The sequence below is a fragment of the Harmonia axyridis genome, chromosome 3 (genome assembly GCF_914767665.1).
Source record: "Harmonia axyridis chromosome 3, icHarAxyr1.1, whole genome shotgun sequence".
Taxonomy (NCBI): domain Eukaryota; kingdom Metazoa; phylum Arthropoda; class Insecta; order Coleoptera; family Coccinellidae; genus Harmonia; species Harmonia axyridis.
This window is the reverse complement of record NC_059503.1, coordinates 33671731-33693018: the sequence shown is the minus strand read 5'-3', so window position 1 is coordinate 33693018 and position 21288 is coordinate 33671731. Positions and strand designations below refer to the sequence as shown.

The window sequence follows — 21288 nt, the reverse complement described above, 5'->3', positions numbered from 1 at the left end:
TAAATCAAAATGTTTCACATCTGCAGGAGATATCACCAAAGATTGGTTCTGTGTAAATTCAACAAGGAAATAGCCACCGAACAACAAATAGAAATAAGGCATCCAATCAATAAAAAACGAATCAACCAAAAACTTATACATATGTATAACGAGCAACTTACAGAAAAAATCAAAAACAACTCCATTAGACTTTCAGACGATGCCGAAGAAACCTCGGAAGAACCCTGGAATTAAATCATGGGAAATATCGATAAATCGGTTTGGGAGACTCTACGATATAGAGAACATATTATAAACCGTCCCTTAAGCACTGGTATAAGCCTGAGCTTAAATCAATGATAGCAGAGAAGAGAGACGAACTCATCTCAAATACAAAGATATCAGGTAGGATGTAGAATACATTCGATGACAGATGTGAAATAGGGTACATGCCAACAAAAGATAAATGAAAAACAAATATTACAAAAGATTTACGTAGATATTGATCACGATATGTAGGGACGAAGAAGATGTGAAATATGATCGAAAGAAAGAAAACGGATGTAACCGAGTGCACAGTACACAATACAATATATTTCTAAGCACGAAAGGGAAGAACATTACAAAAAACTATACACCCAAAAGATCATTCACAACTGAACAATTGCTCACCCGACAATATATCTGATCATCAAGAACTCAAGAATATACAAATGAATAGTTGCATATGAAAATAGGCACATGCCAGTTTTAGTTCCGTTTAGACCTCCATACACTTTGGTTAGATTAATCCTTTCCTTTCTACTCTGTTTCATTATTGATTCATTCATTCGTCAGGATTGTAATTTTTAATCGAAAGAATGACATTTTTTTAAAGCAGACTTCATGGCTCTAAAATCATAATTGGCGCTGCAAACTATTTCTTTTCTTCTCAAAATCAATTGCGTCCTATTCCCGAATTTAACTTATACCCAATATCCAAGATATTGCTGTGATCCCACTAAGAACTCAGAATCCACAGCAAGGAATACTACACAAACGAGTTACGTAAATTTACTTTAGGGAATTTGATCATACTCTACCTTCAACCACCAATCAAGGAAGCATGCATCCTATCAACCCCATATCAATACAAACAACGTTAGTCAACAACATCATAATCCATTTTTGAAGAATCCCCAGATTCTGACTAATTAAAAAAATCAATCCAGGACATCAACCATCTGAGTTGTCCCTTCAGAATCATGATTGAAGGATCTATATTCAGTAATACGGTTTCAACTTTCGAGATAATTATCAAGAAAATTTCGAAAACCATATTGAAAAATTCCAACAAAATATTGGATTTCAACCGGGGTCTTTGAAAGAATGAATTTCAATCCTACAAGAAGCATAAAAATTTCCAGGCCAGCTCATTACATTCGACAACAACAAATCATCCACCAGTTTACAAGTGTGTCACTGTTCTGTCTTACAATTCTTGGAATCACCCCTTATAATGAAAACACAATACGAGAGTTGATTTACTATCCCCGAAAAATTATATTTGTAAGAATGGAAGGCCACCCTGCAGATAACAGAGACGTTATCTCTTAAGAAGGAAAGTATAACGACATATTCTTCTTACCGAGCAGTTGGCACAACTATCTCGTGAAAAAACGTGATGAATACGGATTCTTTCCAGTATCGTGAATCATAATTAAATGAAATAGTTCTTACGTCATTAAGTTAAAATCCCCAACGGTAAGTGGGAGAACATAACTTCTTTACTGTCAAGTTATTCCTAAGAATTACAAGATAATGATACTTCTGTTCTAAGAAGAATTCCACGAGGGATGATATCATAATCCAGACGATTATGCAAATGTCCAGATTATTCATTCAACAACCGTTGTACCCTAATGAACAATTCCGGCAAGATCTTCCTAGTAACCTCCCCAGATGCACTCTTACCAGATGAAACATTGGGATATTAAAAAAGGATTTAGCGGCACAACTACTGGATTCATAATTATGGGAATGGAAGATTCAAGATAAAAATGACCGAATGAGAAGACAGTGAAAAGGTGATCTTTTACTCTGAATGGAGGATCTCCTAACGGGGGTTAATTTTCTCTTGGGTTAGTTAGATTTAAATCTTCCTCAACTTATTTAGTAGTTGAACTATTTTGTTGCAATGCGAGCAATGCGAGGAATGAAGTATGGTATTTGATGGCGTATAAAAGCCTCTGCTTTTATAGAGGAAGAGTTCAGTTAAAGAGGTTATCCAGTTATCCTAATCATAACAAAATTTATGAGTTACTGCAAAAGATTTTTATTGTCACCAATAAGTTTCTATTTTTGTTATTTTTTCAATTAATATTCAAAAATTTCAGACATTTTTGGGCCTAATGATAGTTGATAGCCTGATGTTTCCCTGGAACAAGTTCGCAAATAAACATATATATACGCAAATGAATTAATTCATTACCAAACTGATATCGCAGAAGAAATATCAGTTTCTCTTAGAAGAATGAAATATTTTGTGGATAAATCCAAACTACTTTCAATGACATATGTCAAGCAGAACTGTCATTCGAAGTATCATATATTTAGCTGAAGGTAAGTCATTTAACAATATGGATCATTTATCTACTGCTGAATGTGTGAAAATTATAAAAACAAGACCTACAATAATGATTATTCTGTAGTGAGTACGTTTCGTGTATTATTGGCAGATTATGGTTGACATTATCGTCCATCTGAGCATACAATTGCTGAGTCAGTGAAAACATTCGAAAAAACTGGATCTGATAATGATGTCTTTAGGCCCATACATCATCGAAATTCATGCTCCACCGAAAATATTATTGCTGTAAGTAGAAGTGTTGAAGAAGACTCAAATTTATCCATTGGCCACAATATTTGAGCCTCTTTCACGGCACGCTATGGCTTTGCAACTGAATTTGCATCTTCATTTTCATAAGGTTCAGTTGACACAAGAACTTAAGCTAGCTGACCAATATCAGTTAGATACAATTTTTCGCATCGAAATTTCTTCAGCGACGAAGCACATTTTCATTGGCTGGCTAAGTAAACGAGCAAAATTGTTTCATTTGGGGTAGTGAAATCTTCATGCAATTGCTGAGAGACAATATAATTCACGAAAAGTCACTGTCTGGTGTGTAATTTGTTTTTGTTGCAGTGATTGGCCAGTACTTACTTGAAAATGGAAAAGGTGTCACTCAAACCGTTTATTGTCCTCGCAATAGCCAAATGATTACCGATTTTGTGGCCTGAATTTAATGTTAAAGAATAAGAAGAGATTTGGTTCCAGCAAGTTGGTACACAAGCCAAACAACATGACCCTCTTTGGATTTATTTCAAGAAGAATTTTTAGGATGCCTTAGGATTACGAATTGGTCACTCAGACTACTGACGATCTGAAAACCTACATCCGCCAAGTTATTGGGAAATACCTCACAAGGATCGAGTCCTGCAAGGGATCTCGCGGAGAACATTTGTATGATGTTGAACCCGCATATAAGAGCAAGGTCCAAGCATTATATTGAATAAGAATTTGGTCAATGTTCTAAATTATGTTTTAAAAATTAATAACTCTGTATTTGTGCTTTTTCGTGAAACACACCTATGAAGGAGAGATATGGAGGTTTGAACTCAGGCCAATCAACTCGTTGAAAACAGCTCTTAGTAAGATAAAGAACTGTATCGTGCTGATTTCCAGAGAGAAAAAACCTTTTTGTCTCTACGCCTTAGGGCATAATCTGCCTAATTTTCGTGTAACGCCCTTTAGCATTTCCAACCGAAGTACAAACTTCGTCAAGTCGAACTTCAAGAACTCTCTTCAAAACATTGTTCCCGTCTTTTTATTCGCGTATACTGAGTGACCTTTCTCAGGTCAACGCTCATCCTCTTACCGACTTCTCCCATAATCCCTTCGGGGGGACCAGTAGAAAATCCGACGTAATGAAGATATGCCAGCTGAATAATGACGAAGTGAAAAACACGATAATCACATTAAAACAAGGAGCCGGGAAAGCGTAACCGCTGAACATCTCCAGGACGACGAGGACGACGTCCACTCGGCCTGGGGAATTCTGGTAGGAGGCTCAGAAATTATGTAGATAAATTTTAACTACGCACGAAGCGAGGATGGGAGCATTAAAAGTTCCCGATGGAAATTTCATTAGGGAAGGATTTGGCGACGACGGTGTTGTTTCGGTTGCATAGTGGCGCCATCTTGACGGCATGGAGTTCAGGGTGGACACCAGTCAGGCTGAAATTCTGAGTTGGAGCTAGGGTTGAGTTTAACTCTCAATAACTCTGAAGTTTCATATCGTCGCAGAAATATCATTTCACAAGTCTTAGTATCTTCCTAGAATAGTATGCTGAAATAAGTATCTTAGTTATAGGCGTCCACGGGACTCATTGAGGACATTCGTGTAACGATATTTGTTACTTATTTCCTTCTTTCTTATTTAAGATGACAAACTGGACTTACATAAGCAGTCAGTAAATTCACTTCAAACAAACGCACCACTAAACTAAAAATTAGACAAAAGTGCTTTTTCTTTTTTGACTTCTTTTTAGACATTTTATATCCGTTTGAACGTTGGTGTGTAAATTGTATGCGCATAAAAACCTCTATTTTATGAATGCCAGGTGTAGCAATTATAGCCTATTTTTTATATAAAATAAAACACTCTGTAGAGTGTTACAGTTAGGAGTTTACATCATCGAGTTAAAATTGAACCTACGCTAGCCTTATCTTTCTTATTACTCGAGAAACACCATTCCATAGCATTACATGATTTTATTGAAAATGAAGATCCAAATTTAACAACAACTAAACGAAACAAAATAAAAATGAACCAGCACGAATAACTTCTTCGCAACAGCTGCCCATACTTAAAATGAAAGATCTTATGTCGTTTTCATCTAGGTCTTCCCAAATTTCAATCAATCTCTGACGCATGTCTTCCAAAGTATTCAAGTTGAGTTCCTCTTATAATTTTTTCCCAAGAATATCCCAGAAATTTTCTATGGGTTTTAAATCCAGGTTCCGAGCTGACTACACCCTGGTAGCGATACCTACTTCTTCTAGATAATTTCTCACAACTTGAGCGGCGTTGAAGTCTTACATCATCTTGCATCAACAAAATCCTTGTTCTATATATGGCGCAAACGGTACTATTTGTGCTTCTAAAATCTTCAATATGTACCTTTTAGTTTTAGGTATTCCATTGATGATCACAAGTTCCGTGTGTCCAGTCAAAGAAATGAAACGGTTGTGTAACTAACATGAAATCTTTCTCCAATTCTTTCTCAAACAATATTATTGCTTAAGCACATTCTTCGCATGAAAGATTAAGTGTTTCTCGTTGAATTTTCGTTAATGAACGAATTTCCAAAACATACATAACGACTAACACTGACACTAGGTACTCTTTCTACTTCCTTGGTCTATAGCCTGCTACTAAGATGTTCAGATTCTAGTTAAGTACGTGATGAAAAGGATAAAAAAATTCAATTAAATCATGGTGTGATGTAAAATTGTCTTCCTCGAGTAATAACGAAGATAATGAAATAAATCAAAGAAGAAAACACTGAAAAGCTTTCTGACAACAGTGCCTGTGTACTTTGATTTATGTAATGTCTTTGAAATTCAGTTAATTGGGAAACGTTATTGTATAAATAATCAAAGGAACTCTTCTATTCTGCTCCACCTTATGAATATACTCCAACTTTTATTTTTTTTTCAGATCCCAGGAGTCTACATAGCATGGAAACTGCACATCCCCTTGTCGGTAAGTTCAAAACCACAAATTTCATTCTAACTCCTCCATCACCCTCAAAGAAAGAAGCGCCGGTGTTTGTTCAACCCACAGGCGCAATTCCTCAGTAGGAATTCGAGGACCTTCGCTATCTGCATATAATGTTTTTACTAAACCAGTCGGCAACGGCGTAATTTGTTATTTAATCCCAGGCCTTAAGCGTTTCACAAATAGCCGATTTACATTTTTGTTCTGGTACGGAACAGCCAGGACAGGGATTTTTGGATAAAGACATAATATAAGCGTACCTCAACTGATTTATAAGCTCAATGGGCGTTTTTGTTGGGTTTTACGGTCTGACTTTCTCTGCTTCTAGAATTTTGTCAACCCAACTCCTACAATGTTAGACCCAAACATGAATGTTATGAGTTTCTATGAGATTACTTCAGTTAATTGGGTATTATTAAAATAAATGAAATAATATATTTCTTGCATTTCTGTAATTTTCGTGAAGCTAGGAACAAAAATTTTGTGGAGATCTTGAAATAGTTAGTGTACACGGTGGGCAAATTTCGATGTTTTAGCACTACAACTTTTAAACCAGAGGAAATACACAAAATATGATACCCCATTCTCGGTCTCTTTTTCTGAGAAACTAACAAGGGTAGTATGCATTTTTGGCCAACTTCTTTTGTTTTCGAGTTATAAGCGAAAATTGGAAAAATGGCGATATCGAAAAACATTTATATCTCCGCTAATACTGTATAATGATACAGGCACTTTTTTACGTAGAATCCAGTGGTTTGCTTGTCTTTTCGAAAGGGTCTTTAATAACGAAGCTATGACCCAAAGTTATGTTTTTTTGAATGGGAACACTCGATTTCTGTGCCATTTTTCGAAAGTTTATTCTTTCCCGATTTCAAAAATATATAAAATTGTATGGTTTGTATCAAAATTAATAGCAGAAAATGGTCAAAAACCATTTTTTACCTAAGAGTCTCAATATTACTATGGTTTCAACTGTTGATGAGCACAGAAAAATTGAGCTTTCTATAACAAGAGCAGTATCCTTTCGTCAATCTGATTATTTCTATGCTTTTCACTAATTTCTACAAAATTCGAATCTAGATATATTTTATAAATTTTTTATCTAAAAATTGATTTGGAAATAACGAAAAGATCTACAAGATCGAATGTTTTAATCGAAAGAGTTGTAATGAGATGGATGTATCAGAAGATTATTTCTCTAATTCTGTGGTTATTCCGTTCATTCTTCCACATCTTGTAGAACAAAATCGTGCGAGAATATATCAGAAACGCACAGTTTTCATGGTTATATTTTATTATTCTATGTTGGCACTCCGAACTTTCCGCTACGGCTTTATCTGTCAATTCATCAATTTGCCTTAAAGAAATCAGTTCTGCCAGCCAACATTTTTCAATGCAAAAATCACTAAAATATATTTATGGAAATATTTCATTAATTTCAATGAAAATGCAATGAATTAGAGAAAATAATGTATAATACTCGTACAGAAGGCTCATTCTACCACTCGTTCATTCCAAAACTCGCCACTTCGTGGCTCGTTTTTGAATTTTGAACTCGTCGAAGAATATCAATGCCTTCTGCACTTGTATTATAAATAACTATTCTCTAATTCTGTGGTTATTCCGTTCATTCTTCCACATCTTGTAGAACAAAATCGTGCGAGAATATATCAGAAACGCACAGTTTTCATGGTTATATTTTATTATTCTATGTTGGTACTCCGAACTTTCCGCCACGGCTTTATCTGTCAATTCATCAATTTGCCTTAAAGAAATCAGTTCTGCCAACCAACATTTTTCAATGCCAAAATCACTAAAATATATTTATGGAAATATTTCATTAATTTCAATGAAAATGCAATGAATTAGAGAAAATAATGTATAATACTCGTACAGAAGGCTCATTCTACCACTCGTTCATTCCAAAACTCGCCACTTCGTGGCTCGTTTTTGAATTTTGAACTCGTGGAAGAATATCAATGCCTTCTGCACTTGTATTATAAATAACTATTTCATAGGTCTCCAGAATGAATACGCACAAGTACCAATCCATTTTAAATAGCATATGAAACAACACATATATTATTGAACTCAACAATTAACAACAATTAATCACGAAGGGAACAAACAAGAAATAATATTTAACCTAATAATGACAACAATTGCACAAAGCACAGTCGACACATTTTCTGGATATTTCGCACCGAATGCCATAGATGAATATTTGAAACTGTGTTCAAGCAAAAAAGAAAATTTCTCCGAGTTCATTCATATTTTCGAAACTATTTTCATAGAATATATCTAGATTTGAATTTTGTAGAAATTAGTAAAAAGCATAGAAATAATCAGATTGACGAAAGGATACTGCTCTTGTTATAGAAAGCTCAATTTTTCTGTGGGCATCAACAGTTGAAACCATAGAAATATTGAGACTCTTAGGTAAAGAATGGTTTTCGACCATTTTCTGCTATTTATTTTGATACAAACCATACGATGTTATATATTTTTGAAATCAGGAAAAAATAAGCTTTCGAAAAATGACACAGAAATCTAGTGTTCCCATTTGAAAAAACATAACTTTGGGTCATAGCTTCGTTATTATGGACCCTTTTGAAAAGGCAAACACGCCTCTGGATTCTACGTAAAAAAGTGCCTGTATAATGTTTTAATTTCAGAGCTCTATCATCAGCATAAGTGGAGATCTAAATGTTTTTCGATATCGCCATTTTTCCAATTTTCGCTTATAACTCGAAAACAAAAGAAGTTGGCCAAAAATGAATACTACCGTTGTTAGTTTCTCAGAAAAAGAGATCGAGAATGGGGTATCAGATTTTGTCTAACTCCTCTAGTTTAAAAGTTGTAGTGCTAAAACATCGAAATTTGCCCACCCTGTACATTCCCCTGCATAATCTTAATTTCGTGGGAACTGCAGATTGCAGTTTTGACCATTTCTATTCCATTCAATCGACAAAATGGTGTTTCTAGGCCGAGCTGCGAATACCTACTTTTCTTCCAAGTCCGGGCTCAAAAAATTCCACAGGGGCCTAGCTATCCTATGGAAGTTTTGAAAAGCTTATCCGTGTCATCTTTTAACATTTCTTTTTTGCGTTGCTCTGCGAACGGGTTCGACGTTTTACTATAAATATTTCCAAATTGTTGGTCATCGTTGTTTCATCCAGAAATACTTTCAAATGTATGAATGCATTCTCTCAGTATCATCAAAACTTGAATTCGAATTCACTTTCTATCAATCCTCAACTATGACTTCTTCTTTCTACCCAATCCTCTTCTACCTTCGATCTTGCCCTCAATAATCAGTTGCAGGAGCTGATATTTAGATGTCTTGATCCAGAGCCGTATCTAGGTACTATTGCGCCTGTGGCAATATATCCACCCATTTTCGAAGATTTTTTTCATCCATTATATTTTCTTATAGTAATATATTTTCTTATAGTAATTATTCTGTTCATAATTTAAGTCATATATTTTCGTTACAGTTTTAAAATGATACACAATATTATATAGGGTATATGAATAGTTGCGAAAAAATTCAGGGAGCGATTCTTTGTCAAAATATTGGGTGGGCCTTTTTTTTGAGCCTCCAGATGGCGCCCGAAAAATACTTTTCAATTTGTGAAAAGTTTATAATTGTTTTTTTTATAACATTCATTTTATATTAGTACCAGTTCTCAATATGAATATTGTTTTGACATTTTCCAATGAAATGAACGAATAATTATTTTATTCTCTTTTGAAATCGACACGGGAGTTAAAAATCGGACCCTTTTACGGTTTATGAGTTTATTATCGCTTTCAAGATTAGTACTTTCATTGTACTACGAGCTCGTCTTTGTCCGAGATTTATTATTTTCCTCTATCTATCCGCTTTGTCGGCGTCGCTCCTATCTGCCATCTGTGATTTTTGCATTCGTCATCGGTATACACTTAACCGTTGGTTTCGGTTTTTGTATCGCCTGGTGCTCCAATATTTTTCTCTTTTGATATTTTTGGGTGCCCTTACGAACCTTGCGCCCGTGGCAAGTGCCACCTTTGCCACGCCCTAGATACGGTACTGCTTGATCACATCATACATACTTCAGTGTGTTATCTTCTACGGCTCTTCAAAGGCTTCTAACCTGTTTACTGAGTTCAGGGGATCCATCTCTTCACACCGTGAAGAAGTACATACTAAACATAGCACTTCACAAATGTCATTCTTAGTTTGAGATTGCATGTAAAAATTTATTGGAACTCTAAGAAAATTTGAGAAACATCCTAGGGTTTGCTCTATACGGGATTTTTTTCATTTTCATGTTCAATCCTATAGAAGCCAAGGTCTCAAATATTTAAATTAATCTACCAGCTTTTTTGAACCATTCCCTTCGTCTGATGACAGATATAAATTTTGTGTTCATGATGGTTATACTTAGATATATATTTCGGCTGTGATACCCCACTATATCGAATAAAGGTCACTCACACTCAATTTTACTTTAATTCTGACATATCTTTCCTCTAGTACTTCCTCAAAAATGGCTTCTGAATATAAATTAAATAGAAGTTGTGGCAGTACACAATCCTGTCGTAGATCTCTACTGAATTTGGAAGGCTATTCTAAGCCATTTTGTGTGCAGTGTATCGCCAATAAATAAGTTTTCAATGCATCAGATATCCTTTTGATCAAAAACAAGCTTTTTGAGGAGTTGAAAAAGTTTATGCTGTGGAATACTATCGAAGGCTTTTTTGTATTAAATGAAGCATAATCAACGACCTAGAATCCTAGAAACTGCAATTGTAGGCAAAAAAAAAACTAGAGCAGGGCTAAAAATTACCCGTGATTCAAAATTTTGTTGAACAATCTTGTATAATAATTCATATTTCATGGAACTAGTTGGCAGTTGTAAACAAAACATCAAGATCACAACAAAATTCAAAATATCTCTTTTACCAATTTTTGTCATGTTTCTGGTGTCTCGAGATCTCAACAATATGTTACTTGTAGATACAATGGCCAACAGGGATCCGTGGAAGGATGACATATGAAATTCATTTTGCCATATGTAGTTCTTGAATTTTAGGTCCGATATTTTCATACATTTGAAATGATGCAAAAAACACGATGCAATAAACTGGAACCAGAGCAAAGTTACTGGAGAAAATAAAAAAATTCTATTAAAGATTCCACCGCGACATTCTATCAATAAAAAAAATGTATGTCATGGGAATGTAACTAGTGACTGTGAAAAAGTTCAGTTCGGAGTTACGGACAGGATTGAATCTAACAAAAAGTCGTGATTTACAAAGAATATTGAAGAATATTGAAAACGTGGATAGGAAACTTAAGTTCTCAGGAAGTTACGAATTTGTTGGATATTAAGAACTCGTATGTCCATAGCTGAAATGTTGGGGGGAACCTTGGTCACAACAGCGGATTAATTGCATATTGGGCTCTTGATGCCTTGTAATGTGGTGTTAGTTAAATGTTGTGTATATAGTCTATTAGGTATTTGAGTGTATATATATATATATATATATATATATAGTGTACATGAAGAGTAGAACAAATAATTTCAATGTAGATGCCTCAAACAACGTGCCTACGCACCTTCGAGGTGAAGAATAGTTTATTGATTTACCTTTGTATCCATATTTAGATTGAATTGTACTCAAATATGTTTGGTATAAGAAAGTGTACTCTGAAAAATGTTTCAATTTTGCTCAATAAACTTATTATAATATCTAATAATAATATAAACAGAATGGTAAATAATTGAATATCGTTCGTTTTATCATCAGCCACAGAAGGCTGAAACCAAATCAAAGAGGATGGCATGAACTGCGTCAAAAACTTCAGCTTTCTCCCTTGAAATATAAAATACTGTCAGTTCTGAGCCAACAAGCATCACCAACCAAGATATTATTGAAGTTACCCACCTAATATGTGGACAAAACGCCAGGTGATAAAATTGCATTGCTAGGAAGACAAATAACTCCGATATTTATGTTCATTCAATGAGGAATTGTACTTCTGTCAACTTTTCATTGTTCCTCTCTAACCACCAGTGCGTTAAAAATCGACGATTTTCCACAAATTCTTCACCAGTTTTTTCCTCGACGGAAAATAAGTATCAATTTCGACTTTTCCGGCCAAGTTTCCGGCCAAAAAAAAGGGATATAAATTACCCGCATCGAACGGAGGTTTCCCCGTCATTGAACAATTCCAGTAGCAATTTCGAACGCAGGCACACTGGCATTTCGCGAAATCAGCGTTTCGGCTTTTAATTTATCATCGGCACCCCTTCGACGAAACCCGATACAAAGGCGTTCCATTTGCATCCGTAGCGTCCGTCCGAAACACCCCATCTCGCTCCATCCTGCCCCCGATATCTCATCTAATCATATCGTAGAACGTTACCTTCAATTAACTCTGAATTTATAATTGAAACACTGAACTGATCGGGAAGCTGCAGGCCGCGCGAAACTTGATAGATTAATATTTTGAGAGGGCTCAAATCGCAATTAGGTATCTTCGTTATAATACCCCTGAAGGGCGGAGACTTCGTATTTATTGGAGGAGGGAATTAGAAAAATTGGAGCAAACCTCTATCGGAAGTGTCTTAAAACCTCTTTTCATTTTTAGTAGGAAAAATTTAACAGGTCCAACGAATTCTCGTTTGAATATATCAGCATATTTAAGCTAGGTTGACATGGGTAGTGCATTGCGACCTATGATTTTACGCCTTATTCACGGGCGATGAAACGACGTATATTCGTATCGCCATAACCTATTTGGCAAATTTATGTTGTTTCTTCGTCGGCACAAAGGGATGCCGACCAGCCCTGATGACTGCACATGTCTTTCTGCGTCAATCTAGATATTTATGACTATGATGCGGCTCCTTTTTGATGGGAATTAACTTTGTCGGTATTCCTGCCTGTTGTTTATGACCGAATTAAATCTCATTCCGAATTTCTAAACATGTGATTTTTGTTGATCAATCGCAAAACGTTTGTGGGTCTATTTTCATACGACTGTTTTTATCCAAGGAATCTCGCTTTTTCGTTTTCTCTTGCCGTTAATATTTTCACAAAAATTTTCGTCTGAGAATATTTTTTTATAGTTAAGCTATAGACAGGGTATCCCGGGAAGAATGCGACAAATGGATGCATAAATAAAGGTCATCATGAAGGACTCGTATCAAGATCGCCGTTTGCTATATACAGGGTGATGCTAACCTTATGAGTGAAATTTCATAGTTCAATAACTCTTTAACTAATCGACAGGATAATTTCAAATTATGAAGTGTAGTCACTCTACTATCGCCTTCCTTCAATATTTCTGAAATCGGGAACAAATCAGATCCGGACTTTTTCTATTTTTGGAAATATTGGATCACCCTGTATGCGCTTTATGATTTTATCTCGCATTCGTAACCACAAATAATTAATTCATAGAGAAAATTCAAAAATCATTTTTGGCACTGTCATACAGGGTGATCAATAAACATTGCCTTATGAGTGGAATTTCATTGTGCGATAAACTTATCAGTAGAATTAAATTCGAAATTTGCAGATCGTCATTCCTGACGTCAAAGGAAATACCTTTTTCCTTTACCATTTTTTCCGAATCGGCTCGGTTGAAATGATATGGGCTGTTGGAAATCCATAAAAAAAAATTTTTAGTTATATCTTGCATATGGAATGGAATCGGGCATGTACAAGCAAAGATTCACCCTGTATAGTTGATATAGTTCAGCTGACTAATGTCTGTCAGATTTTCAAACAATTTACTGAATACCATCCTTTGAAGAGAAAGTAAATAGTTATTTCTGAAAATCTGACCAGAACAAGGCAACTCTACAAATGTAGCAAAAGTATCTGAAGCAATTTTGGCCGAAGAAGAAAGTGCACGACTAACTTTCTTCAATTTTTTTTTACGAAAATGTCAAGGGCACAACTTTCCATAAGTGCAGCTCAAAATCTGACTTTTAATTGAATTTTGTGATATTTAGTATATGTACTAAAAATTTATTTCATTCGTTGAAACCCAATAAACATATTTTGGGAAATAGTTTCAAAGTCGTATGTAACAAAAAAAAAGTTACAAAGTATCACAAACCTAGTACAGCACAATTCAGTAAAATAAAAATCGAAAATAACCCTTGTCTTCTTCCACTATGGTCGTTCAAAGACCACGAAACACGTTAAATATCTAACATGTTTGATATCCCATTTTACGTTCGTGCCGGCTGCGAAACCGTCCGTTTCAAGAATAGTTTCACAACTCCTCCGTTGACACGAGTCGATCTCTACACATAACTAACCTCGCCTGTGCTTCACTACCCGTGTCAACTAGGATAAATCGTTCATTTCGTGAATATTCGCACGATTCTTCCGTTGACACGAGTCGTTTTCCATGTATTCTTGAACCACAGCTGTGATCCACTTGCCATGTCAACCTAGCTTTTTATCACGTGAAAATGCACTTGATCATTTTTCGTCTCACTTATTTTCTCAGTTCATCTTATCCTTAATGAGAACCTTAATATTTAGGATAGTAAAATGTATATGAGATATAGATTGTTAAACATAAAAGTTTATATCTATTATAATAATAATTAATATATTTTTTCGAAGGGAAGACTTTCACAAGGAATAAGAAGATTTCTATCGAACGGAAACTTCTTTTATGGTAAATAATGTGATCATGGGCATCCACGTGCTAAATATTCAAGTTAGCAAAAATACATTGATTCTAAAATGTAATATCGTCCTTTTATTATAACGGGGATCAATTGTGCCCACATACTGCATTGTGCGTGAAAATCGCTCAGTTGAAAGTTTGTCCATAATGAAATATGCAACAATACACTGATCCCTACACCACACTCACATAGTGGTCTTTCAATAGAATGCCATTGCCCATTATATTGCATATTATACATGGACTATGAACAATCCTATAGTTATTTATGCAACAAGTGCAAAAAGTGAATGTTTTTTTTGCACAAGCTGCATACAACATTTTTTCTACGTTCATGCAAAAAGCAAAAAATGATTTATTGAGGTGCGGCACCAGGTGTAGGAAAATGAAAAGCGCAACTTGAATACTTTATTATTAATATCGATTTGCATTGAAACAGGAACTAATACGTTACGAACAATTTAACTCAAACTTTATTTTTACCCTCAATGTTAGTTATGATGGCGCCAAATGCGGACGTATGTGAAAGATGCTCGGAGAATTTTATAGTTTCAAACAAGTATATAAAGTGCTTTTTCTGTGAAAATAAGTACCATGCTAGCTGTGTGGCCATCAAAGATAATTGGCTAAAAATTTTCAATGAAAATGCTAATATGTTATGGGTTTGTGATCCATGTAAAGAAAATCAAAATCCAACCAAGAAAAGTGGAGTAATTAATGATGTTCTTTCCGCTGAAAATGTGCTTTTACGTCAACTTATCGACGAAAAAGATTCTAAGAATTTGATCTTGGAGGATAACATAGTACTTCTCAAAGAGAAAATTGAAAATCTTGTACAAAAACTGCAAATTTCGGAAATGCAACAAAAAAATCATGAGATTGCCGGTGTAAACAAAGATAATTCATCGGATTTCATCGGTGTTCATCGGATTCCCATGTGTACTTATTCCAATGTGGTTGAAAGAGACAGAGATACTTCAAATGTGACAATCAAACAAAACCAGAAAAGTCAAGCTGTCTCGAATCATAACCTCAAAATGAGTAACAATAATAAACAACCAGTTTTCAGAATAGAACAAGTTCGATCAGCAATAATGGAAGCTAATCAACTAAATAAAATGAAGGAGAATTCAACCACGAAAGACGGCGATAATAACACAGAATGGAAGTACGTAAAACGTAAGAGAAATCGTCAATTCGTTGTAGGGCAGAACAATAATATAGGGAATATTACAACTGTTCCCAAATATGTGTCTCTGCATGTTACAAGACTCCATCCACAGACTAAAGCCACTGAAAGATAAATTTCCTGGAGTTAGTTGTGAGATACATGAATCACGACACCCTGATAAATACGTATCAATGAAAGTCAATATTCGTCAAGAAAATCTCAAGGACGCATGGAAAAAAGAAGTTTGGCCCTCAGGCGCGTTGGTTTCGAAGTTTTTTGTCAAGAAGAGGCTGCAACAATTAGACCCTTAAGAATAGTAACTCCTAGTGATCGTACATTCCAAGTGGCGAGCATAATTCATCAGAATGTGCGGTCTCTGGGAAATAGTGTAAATAAGTTGGAAAAACTTCTGAAGGACAATCCTGAATGTATGATATTATGCATTACAGAGCACTGGAAATCACAGGATCAACTGGATCAATTGGGTTTGGAAAATTTCAAATCAATTGCAAGTGTATGCCGAGAAGCAGGACAACATGGGGGCTCAGCTATTTATGTAAGAAATCCTGTCATGGCAAGAAAACGTGAAATTATTAGTGATCTATCAGTTATAGGCGAATTTGAGTGCAGTGCTGTGGAATGCGTTATAAATAAGTTGACTTTGGTGATTCTCTCAGTGTATAGACCACCTGGTGGAGGTATGGATTTATTCTTTGATTTAATGGAGAATATTCTATTTGAGAAAATTGTACCTAATAGCATAATCTTTATAGTAGGTGATTTCAATATTGAAATGAAAGATGAAAACAGTGTTAAAAATAGGTTATTCACACTATTCAATAATTTTTCAATAAGAGCTCAGATTGATGAGTATACTAGAATAACAGAACACTCTAAGAGTTGCTTAGACAACATATTCACTAATTTCTCTAGAGTAATATCAGCAGAGGTTTTAGAATACCATATTTCTGACCACATGGCTCCAAAAGTTTGTTTTCGTATTAGTAATAGAGTCGAAACTGAGATTGTTCGGAAACGGTTCATTAATGAGAGCAATAAAACAATTTTCATGCATAAGCTCGAAGAACAAACTTGGGATAATGTTTATCTCATTGACGAGCATGATGTAGATGAACAATGGCTTGTTTTTGTTAATCAATTTTTGAATATATTCAATGAATGTTTTCCATTAACACCAGTGTATAAAAATCGTAAAGTTATTAAGAAAAATGATAATATAGAAAGTATGAAGCAACAATTAGATACTCTGATGGTATTATCTGGATTTGATGTTTCATATAAAATGCGATATAATCAATGTAAAAGAGAGTATGATGAATTGTTGAAGTTAGAAAAACGCAAATCATATGATGAAAGAATAGGAAAATCTGACTGCAAAATAAAATCTATGTGGGCTATTTGTAGAGAAATAACAGGAAAGAACATAACGCATGAACAGAATTTTTGTGAAGATCCATTAAAGTTAGCTAATGACTTCAATAAATACCTAGTGAAAGTTATTCAGGATATTCAATTAGGTCGGGAAGATACCCCTTTTGTTAATATTATCCCAGAAAATGATAGGTCAATGTTTCTGAAACCTGTAAGTGTTGCTGAGTTGGTTGAATTATCGAATCATTTGAAAAATAAACACTGCAGTGGTTATGATGATATACCAGTTAGTATCGTTAAATCATCAATTACAGTTATTTCCACTATACTTTGTTATATATTGAATAACTCAATGAAATTCTCAATCTTCCCAAATAGGTTGAAGCATGCTCTGATAAAACCACTTTTCAAAAAGGGTGATCCAAATGATCTTGACAACTATAGACCGATAAGTTTATTACCCGCTTTTTCCAGAATTTTTGAATTAGTGATGTGTTCAAGACTGCTCAGTTTTATGAATGAGTGTAATCTTTTTTCCCAATGTCAGCATGGATATTTGCGAGGGAGATCGACTGATACTGCTATTTATCAGTTCATAAATGCAATTATAGATCATTTAGAAAACAAAAATTTAGCTTTGGGTCTTTTTATAGATCTGAAAAAAGCTTATGATTGTGTGGATCACGATATTTTATTGCAGAAACTTGATAGGTATGGTGTTAGGGGTAGGGCTAATGATTGGATACGGTCGTTCCTCTCAGATAGGTGTCAACAGATCGTTGTTGATAATAAAGTTAAATCTGAAGTTTCTTTTATTGATGTGGGTATAGCTCAGGGTAGTCTTGCCGGACCTATTCTGTTTATAATCTACATAAATGATTTGCCATTGTCATTGAATAAATATCTCATCACTAATTACGTTGATGACACCAACATTTTATTACATGGCAATAGTTCCAATGAAATAATTGAACAAACAAAGAATTGCTACAATGAGGTTGATAGTTGGTTTTCTATGAATAGGCTAGTGATAAATACTTCAAAAACAAGTTTGGTGTTCTTTCGTACTAAACAATCACAAACATCTACACCAAGCAGTATTAATCTTGAAAATAATATAATAGAACCTGTATCAAGTACAAAATTCCTTGGCATACAAATAGATGAATTTCTGGATTGGGAGATACATATAAATAAACTTTGTTTAAGATTAGCCAGTGTTGGGTATGGAATCAGGGTTGTTGCTCAGTATATGAATGAGGGTACTTTGAAAATTTTGTATCATGCAAATTGTGAATCGATCATTAGATTTGGAATCATTTTCTGGGGTGGCAACTCTAGAGTCCAATCAATATTTATAGCTCAGAAAAGAATTATTAGAACAATATGCAAAATGAAGTACAGGGATTCATGCAGAGGTAAATTCAGAAATATGAATATAATGACGGTATATGCTTTGTATATTTATGAATGTTTGTTGTTTGTTTTTAAAAATAGAGATAAGTTTGATATGGGAGTTAGTCATAATTATAATACAAGAACTCAAGATTTATTATATCCTTATCATAGATTAACCTTGAGTGAAAAAGGTCCTTATTACATGTGTATTAAAATATTCAATAGACTACCTAATTATATTAAATGCTGTGATAGTTTATATAGATTTAAGAAAATTGTTAAGAGAATGTTAATTCATTTGGAACCTTACAATTGTGGGGATTATTTTGTTTCTGAAAACTTGTGTATTTAAGTTCTTTATTCTGACGTCATTTCATCTTTTATGTAGCTTTTGTTGTGTAAAACTTGAAATAAAGAAAATTATCTATCTATCTATCTATCAAAGTGAATGAACAATTGGTGCAATTTTCAATATGAATATTTCGTAGTGAAGTACTTTTTGAATCCACTTCTTGATTTGTTACTGCTGTAAACGTACTAGTACTTGGTAACTGTACATCCTTATTTGTGTGTGCTGAAATATTTGTTTTGCAACACTGAGTTTGTTTGCATGTGTTTCCTCTACATATCCCTCCGCTACTGTCGACGATTTCCATCAGCACGTTGAAGTAGAATGACAGATGAGTGCAATAAAAACTTTATTGCACTAGTGCAATAAAGAACTTCTTTTTCCACTAAATATAGTTCAATAAAGTTTTGCTTTTTGCATGAATGTAGAAAAAGATTATTTAAAATACACAAAATTTTCCTACAATGATGAAACCTGGAACTGTCTCTGATCAACGATTAGACTTCATTGAAGTCATTACAAAAACTCTATTCTTACATATGATTACACCAATGGATTCTTCTAAAATAAGTGGTGGTGTTCGTTTCATTTTGATTGCATCAATAATAAATGGTCCATGTACATTGAATTGGGTGTCCCAAATTCGTTGTTTACTGAGAGGCATCTGAGAATCCCTTTGAGTTGAAAAAAAAATAATGGCACATTTTCGTGCTCGATTGTTGAGATAATTAATTTGGTGAAAACCTCAACCTCATAAATTCAACTGCTTTCAAGCTAGAAGGTGAAATTTTGGACCATTTCATATTCCGATTTGTCGAGGTTTTTTGAAATGATTCTATATCAATTTGATGTCCTGAATTCAAATAACGTATTCATTTTTACCTAGGAGCTCAAACTATACAATTTTAGAGAAACATAAGCTACATTATTCCAACTCAAATCCGTAATTGAATTAAACAAAAGTAAAACCCAAATTTTAAAACACTTCAAAAGCTTTTTTTCCGCGACATTCTTGAATGTTTTTTATAGCCCCTTTTTAAACAGCAGTAATCTGCCATCATGTGCATGTCTGAATTCCGTTCGATATGTAGTTGTTTTTCAACGTGTGTTTGTAAACAATGTAGCAATTTGTGTAATGCATATTTTTGTATGATTCTAGTGACTCCCCATTGTAAGTTTGATGGGTCAAAAAAACTTATTCACCACAATTTTTATGTAGATAAGTGAATAAATGTAGGATCCAGCCATTGTTCGCTGTAAATAATTGACATGGTCAACATGATGCTTGGTGACCTATTAGTTCCTTCAAGTGTCGAGGGCATGACAGTTTCAATGAATTTATAGGGAACGAATGGCTATTGTACATAGAACATAGAAAGGAAAAGTTAATTCTTCGAGGTGCCGAAGATGTGACATGTCGGTTGTAAATCTTAAGAGATTTACTGGCGGAACGACAAAACTCTTATTGGACTAGGGGTGGTACTTGGTACTTTCCTCCGATATCGGAGTGGTGCTAAGGGTGTGGTCCAGCCGGAAGAAGGGAAGTCGATAGTCAGGGGAGGTCAGTAAGTTGCGGTCAGTAGACAGTGCAAGTTAAGTCTAAGACGAGTTAAGACTAAGTTCGATCGGTCAATACTTGAGACGTACGACGTAAGACGGTTCGCAGACTAGATTAAGACGAGTCGCGAACGAATTAAAGACGAGACGACCGAAACTTGTAATAAGACGAAGACGTGACATATCGAAGACGTTTCGAGTAATGAACACTCGAGTTAAAGACGAAATTCAGTACCGTATAAACTGTGTTGGTACTGTAAGTGTGGCTTTGTAAATAAATGTACAAAATTAAAACAGTTTAATTATTACTAAACCCGAACAAAGTCACGTAGAAGAAGTGGAAAGGCCAGGAAATCGAGTCATACCTCTAGACTATCGATTAACGAAGCCTGCATAAATAAATAAATGTAATAATTGTAGAACTCTCATAAATGAATTTACTCAATACAGCCTACATTGGTAGATGAGCTGATAGAGAAAAACGGATTGCATGTACAGATTGAGCGTACCAAATATAGTTGAAATCAGTTTCAAAATCCCGGGTATCAAAAACAATAATTTTTGTTTGTTGCTCAGTGCATTCATTATATGGAGTATTCTAGCATCCTTTTGTTAAGAAGTACCCAAATTTCGTAATATTAAAGTTAAGTAAATTTTTCACTGTTTCGCGTGGAATTCTCAAACCTTTGAACTTCTCGCGCAATATTATTTGGAACCTAATGCTCCAGCCACCTGCAATCGTCCAAGCCGAGCGGGCGGATCGTCCGTCGACAATTACGGCCCAAATTAATTAGATCCCAGCAAAATAACACCCGAAAACGAACGCCAAAACGCGCACTCAACCTTAAGCAATAATTTCCGGTCATTAGGTGCATAATTCATGAAGATCGTCAAGGCGGCAGATAAATTCGGAAAA

General features: G+C 34.7%; 1 protein-coding gene across 1 annotated transcript in view; it reads left to right on the top strand.

The window, feature by feature from the left end:
- The first annotated feature begins 5732 nt into the window (after positions 1 to 5732).
- Positions 5733 to 21288, top strand: part of LOC123677188 (TWiK family of potassium channels protein 7) — a 109896-nt gene continuing 94340 nt past the window's right edge. The window contains exon 1 of the mRNA XM_045613761.1: positions 5733 to 5786. The gene's annotated coding sequence lies outside the window, so the exon portion shown is untranslated. The remainder of the gene's footprint in view (positions 5787 to 21288) is intronic.